At 58.0% G+C, this 6888-nt stretch overlaps 1 long non-coding RNA gene across 1 annotated transcript; it reads right to left on the bottom strand.

Annotated features, from left to right (window-relative positions):
* Positions 1-572: 572 nt before the first annotated feature.
* On the bottom strand, positions 573-6538 carry LOC118993514 (uncharacterized). The gene is made up of 4 exons (XR_005067869.1): positions 5078-6538; positions 2831-2957; positions 1933-2207; positions 573-1178 (listed from the first exon to the last, which is right to left on the bottom strand). It is a non-coding gene; the product is annotated as an uncharacterized LOC118993514 (long non-coding RNA).
* Between the last annotated feature and the right edge of the window lie 350 nt (positions 6539-6888).

Below are 6888 nucleotides of genomic sequence, written 5' to 3'. Positions count from 1 at the left end.
CCTCCCCTCCCCCGCTTTCCCTCCGAGTACTCCGTGTCCGGCGCCACCGCGGGCGCCGCGGGGGCCGCGCAGGTAAAGACAGAGTGTGAGGGCGCAGGTGCGGGCGCCTCCCGGGTGGACCCGCACGCAGGACAAGGAGGCTGACGGCACGCGTCCGGCTCTTTTCCAGAGAGATCTGAGTGACAGCAGAGCTCGGGAAGTGCGGACGCGGGCCCCGGGGGCGCTGGCCTGCTCGGGGCGGCGGGGGCGGGACTGGAGCCCCGGGTCCCTGGAGGCCGGAGCGCTCGCACGGGGACTGGGGCCTGACGGGCGCCCCGCCCGGGCGTGCACAGTCTCAGGTTTGCAGAGTAACAATAAAAATCGATGCGATGGCAAAGAACACGAAACATTTTGAATTGTTATTATTTGCGTTTGTTACATTGGTTTTATTTTATTTTTTTACTTCCTTCTTGGAAAAGGTGGCTTCGGTTTGGATCAGGGCCTGGGAAAAGGACGCAGAGTGCCCCCGGTCTCCCTGCGGGAGGCAAAAGCAGTCCTCGGCCTCAAGCGGCGCAAACTTCCCAGAGCGGCTAGCTGCGCGGGGTCCTGCGCGGGAGGGGAGCCCCGGTGCGCTTGGCTTCCGGACAAGGCTTCCCCCTCTTGCCTCCCTATCCGCACTTTAGGGAGACGCCCCCCACCTCCAGCCGCATTTCTCTGGTTCACCACCCCCACGCCCTGGGGGCCGCTCCTCCTCCCTCCCCCGAGCTCTCCCCGGCGCTTTAAATAATGATATTTGCATGCAGGGAGCGATTCATAAATATGTCAGGGCCGGTGAAATATAGGCAACATTTCAAACTTTCTATTTAAAAAACATGAATTATGGCCGCGGAAAATGTGTTCCCATTTAAAGGCGATACGAAGTATTTGGTGTCTCGTCCCTGGGCCCATCCATCACGCAGACAATAAAGAGAGTTTTTCGCCCTGACACCCACGATTTATGGGCGCCCTTCTCTGCCCTCATCACTCACCCGCCGAGGCCGGCCCGGCGACAGGCCCCGCGGAGAGACGGGCAGCCACTCACCCCCCTCACTGGCCCGCGCACGCACTTTGCGCCCCAGCCAGGCCCTCGAGACTGCCGCTCCCAGGAGGAAGCTCTGGCTCGGGGGCGGTGGCGGGTAGGCGGTGATGGTCTGGGCAGCCTGTGGGAAGGGAAACGACACTAGTCCTTTCGCCCCCGGGCCAGCCCGTTTTTGAGCTGGCGCTGAGCTGCCAGAAGGCAGCCTGGAGGGCCGGCTTTGAGTCCGGCCTCGCCAGGCAACTGCTGTGCCTCGGAGCTGGGCAGTGCAGGCAGCGGGAGGTTATCCACACGCGGTTTAGAGGTGAGGGGAGCGCACTGGGCAGGGGACTCCCCAGAGGTGGAGTTCTGATCTTTCCGCTACGGGCAAGGCGAACTGGTCCCAAGCTTTCTTGTGCCCTGCTGCACGGGCTCTTTCTGCAACTTCTACAAAGCCACCTCCTCCCTGGTGCAATCCCCACAAACACTCCCTTAGGCATTCGAGGCACCTTGGAAACTATCCTTACCTACCAGGCCGAGAAGTTGACGAGAAAGAAGGCAGAGGAGGCACCTCCCCTAGCGTTGCGCCTCGGGCCACGCTCCGTGTCCCGTGCCCTCTTCTCCTACCTACAGCCCCACCTCTCTTTCCTGCAGTCCTTCCAAAGCCTCCACCTAATCTCTGCTGCAAACTTGAGTTGAAGAAGTTCGGACTTCATTTGCCGAGGGATCTGCTTTCAGTTTTCGCCTCGGGCGGGCTTGGCCCGGCGGGTTCCCGAAGCCCCAGCAGAATTGAGGACTGCCAGGCACTGCGGGGCAGCGCGGGGCCACGGGGCCCAAGGGCGCTGATAGTCCGGCCTCCTTCGGGGGCGGACCGCTGCCTCACGAGCACTAGGGGCTACCTTGTGTCCTTCTCTGGGCCAAGTCGTCTCCGGGAGAACCGGGAGCTGTTCCTTTCCTGCCATTGCCTGCGATCTGGATTTATTCGGATAGAGGCAGTGCAAGCCGCAGCCAGAGAAATCCCGTCGATTCTAAAAATGACAAGGTTGAATTTATTAGATCAAGATTCACGTGTAGTTCAGGGAGATGAAAATTACACAAACAGCTCCGCGTTCAGCGTGAACGGAAGATCGCTTCCAGCTCAAGGGCACGTAACGTAACATCTGAATATTTAGATCTATAGAGGGATATAAAATATTATTAAATTCTCGGTGTGTGCACATACAGTTAAGTTGGAAAAATTCTACAGGAAGTGTCTTTTTACAGCCCCTGCTTGGGTGTACTCTGGGCTCGAGATAGCACTGACGTCCGAGTAACCACCCGGCGGAAATTTCCTATAGCCAGAGTGAACCCCACATCTCTGAGGGGTATGGCACCTGCACCTCTTTAAATATCTGCAGCGTGGCAGAGGTGAAATTATAGAAAAACAGGCGCACAGGTAACTGAGCCACCACATCGGTACAATATTTATGGGCATAGAAATAAATATTCCTACCTGGTTACTCGTGGCAAGTGCGCACAAATAGAGGGGCTTTCGGGAACCCAGGATGGGGGCCGCGGGTCCTGCACCTCTGGGCTTCCCGGACCCTGAGGTGAACTCTATTGGATATCCACAGCCTCAGACCCCGATGGGACTGCCGGAAGAAGTTGGGCCAGCACAACCGCACCTGGGTGGAGGTGGGGGGTTCTCCCGGGTACAAGCGTGCTGACGGAGCCTTCCTGGGACTCTGAACCTGGCATTTAGGGAAGCAGGGCCTGGGGTCCCACGGGGAGCCCTTCTTCTTCAAATACTTCAACCACCTCTCAATCCTGGTTTCACGCAGCTTGGGCAGTGGCCATTTGGGCCTATCTATTTGAAGCAGGAGCGTGAAAAAGGGCAGGTTGCCCTTGCTTCTGAGGCATCCCAGAGGACGAAACCTGAGGCCACCTGAAAGAAGGACATGACTTCATGCCCCTGAGGTCCCAAGGCCACCCAGCCTGCAGAGCACCAGTTTGAGGCCACAGAGGTAGTTATCTGGGTGTATTCATATTTATGAAATGGTAGGCACCTCTTCACATACTCAGTGCTGGGACCCAGGTGTCTGCTGGGCCTCCTCCTCCCATTTGCAACACCCAGCCAAAGCCACCAGCCAGGTCAGCGACACGGCGGCTGTGAGATTCCAAGACCAAGTGCTCATTCCACAACAGGGCATTTGTGACTGTCCACCACTGCCCTGGCATCTCTCTTCTCTCTCTCTTTCTCACCCCACCAAACGCACCCAATCCTTAAACAGGCATAGTTTTTGAGAGCCCCTGCTTGGAATAAAATGAAGAGGGACTATGGCATGTGTTCCTGGGAATTGCACACACTCCTGAGGCAGCCCTGGCTCAGAGAACTAACCCGGGCCCTGAGAATGCCCTTCTCCAGAGAGTGTGACTGTGCCAAAGGGGTATGTACATATTACTTCACAGTAGCAATCCACAGTAGTATGTGCTCGTAGAAGGAGAAAGAATGGGAAATACTCCTTGGCAAGCAGGTGGGGGGAAAAGAAGGGGGGAGAAGATGAAGGTCAGGGAGACAAGAAAGACGCAGGAGAGGAAACAAAAAGAGAGAGAGGCACATAAGAAAAAGAAAAAGAGAAGCAGGGGAAGCGAGTGGAGAAGAGTGCAGACCAGGGTGAGACTTCGGGAACAGAACAGGCTGTGGCGGCTCCGGTAAGGAGGGTGCCTTCAGAGCCTCAAGAAGAGGAAGGGCCACCCGGAATCGTCCCCTATGGGCCCCCTGAGTCTGGTCCTGCTTCCAGTCCGGAGGGTCGGGCCTGGGTCCAGCAGCCTCCGGGTGATTTTTTCTCTCCCCGCTCTTAGGGGACCACAAGGCGGGGAGACACCAGGGTGGGGAGGCCCCCAGGGGCGCGCCAGTCCGGGACTGTTTGGGCGCTCTGGGCCGGGCTTTCCAGCTCGCCGGGTCTGACCTGTCAGGCGGATTATCTTCGAGGGAGATTAATAGGGGAGGCGGGCTGCAATAATAATCGTTTTGTTTGATGTGACAACTCTGATAGGCGTTGATTTACTTACAAACTGATAGGCTTTTAATTGAGCGCCTCCGCCGAGCCGGAGATGAAAGGGAAGCGGCGGTGAAAGGCGGCCCGCCTGCCCTCCGGCCTCAATACTGATTAGCCATCTCGACAGTGAATAGTTCAAGGCATTTTCAAACTTTTTGCCTCAACTCTCTCTCCTTCTTTCTCCTCCCATCCCCTCCTCAAATATCTGCCATGCCCACCCTTTTTAGGAGAAGACAAATAATTTCCATTGTGTGCAAATAAAATCCACAGGACATCCACGCCAACCGCCACTGGGGGTTGGAGGCGTTAGGCCTAGCGCGGAGTAATTAATAACCCCCAACCCCACAGCCAGCTCAGCGTTGGGGAATTTGGCCTCCCTGGCGACATGCGCCTGCTCGGATGCTGGAACCTCCCAAAAGCCCGGTGCCCGCAGGCCTCCAGGCGCCCCCGTGCGCTCGGACCTTCCGAGTTGGGTTTGGGGAAGAGGGAGTGTCGGCTGACCACCACCCGCAAGCGCGCGGCACCGCTCAGGCATGCGAGAGTGTGTCGCCACACCGCGGCACACCCGTTCCGTGGGACACAGGAGCCACTCTATGGTTACCCCACGTTTTGGGTGCTGGGACTGCTGCACCCAATTCCAGCAGAGGGAAAGAGCTGGGTCTGGAGACATAGGTGAGGGGGTTGGGGGTACGGCCCTGGTCGCCTCCAGCTATGGTCACCGCCTCCAGCATTCAGCATTCGGGCCTCGCCGGGAGGCTGTGGCGACACACGGCCCACTGCTGGGCTCGCAGAGCTGGGAGCTCCACAGCTGATCCGGGCCGACGCCCCGACAGCTGTGCCCTCAGTGACACACACTGACACTAACACGCCCGCAGGATGTAAGAGGCTTCACAGACACGCTGCCCAACCGAGAGAATTTAGAACTACCTGGGACTTGCTCGCCAAAGACGGTCAACACAACCTTCCCAACCTTTCCTGTGGCCTTGCCACCGTCTCCCAAACTCACCTTCCTCTGTTGTCGCGAGGACACTCCAAACCCCCTGAACGCCGGTGTGTTCTTCGTCCTACACACACGCACACGGGCACACGCAGCCCAAACACCAACCGCCTGGCTCGCCTTTTCTCCGAATTATCTTTAGTCTAGTTACCATCTCAGGAACTTTACCCACCGGGAGACTCAAGGGATGAGATGAAAACGCAGAACATGAATGCCTACAAGAAAATTCTAAAACTCACCCCGGAAAGTTCTCGGTACCTGTGCGGAGGAGACAGAGACAAAAATGGGGGAGAGGGGGTGGTTAAAGAGGAGAGGGCGATCATGTAGAGTGCAGGTCCGAAACCCGACCCCCGAGCGTGAGGGTCTCTGCGCCTGGGGAACGAGGGCGGAAGCCGGTGTCCAGGCTTGGCCTCCGCCCCTCGCGCGGGTGCGGACTGGCTCCTGGCTCCCAGCGCTCCCTACCCCGCCATTTACCAAAAGGATTGACAACAAAAGAAGAGCCGGAGCAGAAAAGTGGGGGAGGGGAGATTCAAAGTCTTCCAAGTCGTTCCGAGTAAGGGGGTGTGTCCTCCTCTCGCCCCCCTTCCAATTTCTGTGACTTCCTGAAGGTGACCCCCGAACTCGCTCCAAATGCTATCACAGCCCTGACAACTCACACAGCGGCACAGGCATACATACACATTTGTGCACCCAGAATCGGTTGCACGGAGACACGCACAGCGCCTCCCCTTTTCCTTCCCAACAGCTCGAGTGACGGTGCAAATCGAGGGGAACGCGGCAGTCAGTCCCGCTCCGCTTCCCTGGAAGAGCCCTCGTTCGCACAGGCAGCTGCCCCCTCCCTCCCTGGCTCCTTCACTCTGCGCTCCCAGCGCAGGTCAGTCCCAGCTACGAGTTCCAATAAATTTGAGCGAGCAGAGTGGAGTAACCCCTGCTACTAAGCGCGCTGGGTTGGCGCGCAGTGGGGGAGGCCTGGGGAAGGGGCCTGCGTGAGTCTGAGACTTATCTTCCCCATACGCCCACGGCCAGGCCTCTTCTTCGCAGGCTCTCAGCCCTAGCCACGGTCAGGTGGGGTTCAAAGAATTGAGGGGGATACCCTATCATGGACCTTCAGGGCTCGTTAAGTTGGGGATGTGGCTTTTAGGAAACAGTCTCTGAGTTTGGGGTCAGGGCACTACGGAGGTCGGGGTCCGCGGCAGCCTGGCATCCGCACACTACATGACCCCGAGGGAATATCCTAGGCCAGAAAAAAAAAAATCTCCCGTGCGAGACATCACCGCCTCCCGACTCGGGTACCCAGAGTAGCTCCTAACTCCGCGGCCCCAATGGATCGAAGTCCCCAAGGGTGAAAGGGTGTATCCCCCGGTCTCCGACCTCGAAGAGGCGAGGCGCGCACCTCAGGCCTGCGCACCCCTCTCAGAACCCTGTCCGCACCTGCGCACTTGACTCTCACTATTCATTTTCTTGACACTAAGCACCTCCTTCCCCAGTTTCATTCTTTTTCTTAGAGCCCCCGCCCCGCCCATCCCAGGAGGCTGCTCTGCTTTCCTCCTCCTTCGTTTTCCCCTCGATCTCTTCCTTCCTCTGCGTCTCTCTCTCCCTTTTCCCCTTCGAGTCGCACCCGCCTTGTAATCAGCAACAAAAGCTGACATAAATCACGGGCGGATTGACAAGAGCTGACAAATAACTGATTGATTGCGGTCGAGGAACATTGACAATTGATGGAGGGGTGGAGATGCCCAGAAAACTTGGCGGGGTGGGGGGAGGGACGGGCGAAGAGAGGAGAGGGTGGCCGGGGAGACTGAGAAGTGGGGGCCGAGTGT

The sequence above is a fragment of the Sturnira hondurensis genome, unplaced genomic scaffold (assembly GCF_014824575.4).
Source record: "Sturnira hondurensis isolate 20B ecotype Veracruz unplaced genomic scaffold, ASM1482457v3 Scaffold0008761, whole genome shotgun sequence".
Lineage (NCBI taxonomy): Eukaryota > Metazoa > Chordata > Mammalia > Chiroptera > Phyllostomidae > Sturnira > Sturnira hondurensis.
Note: the sequence above shows the minus strand (reverse complement) of the source record. Positions and strands in the feature narration are given on the sequence as shown.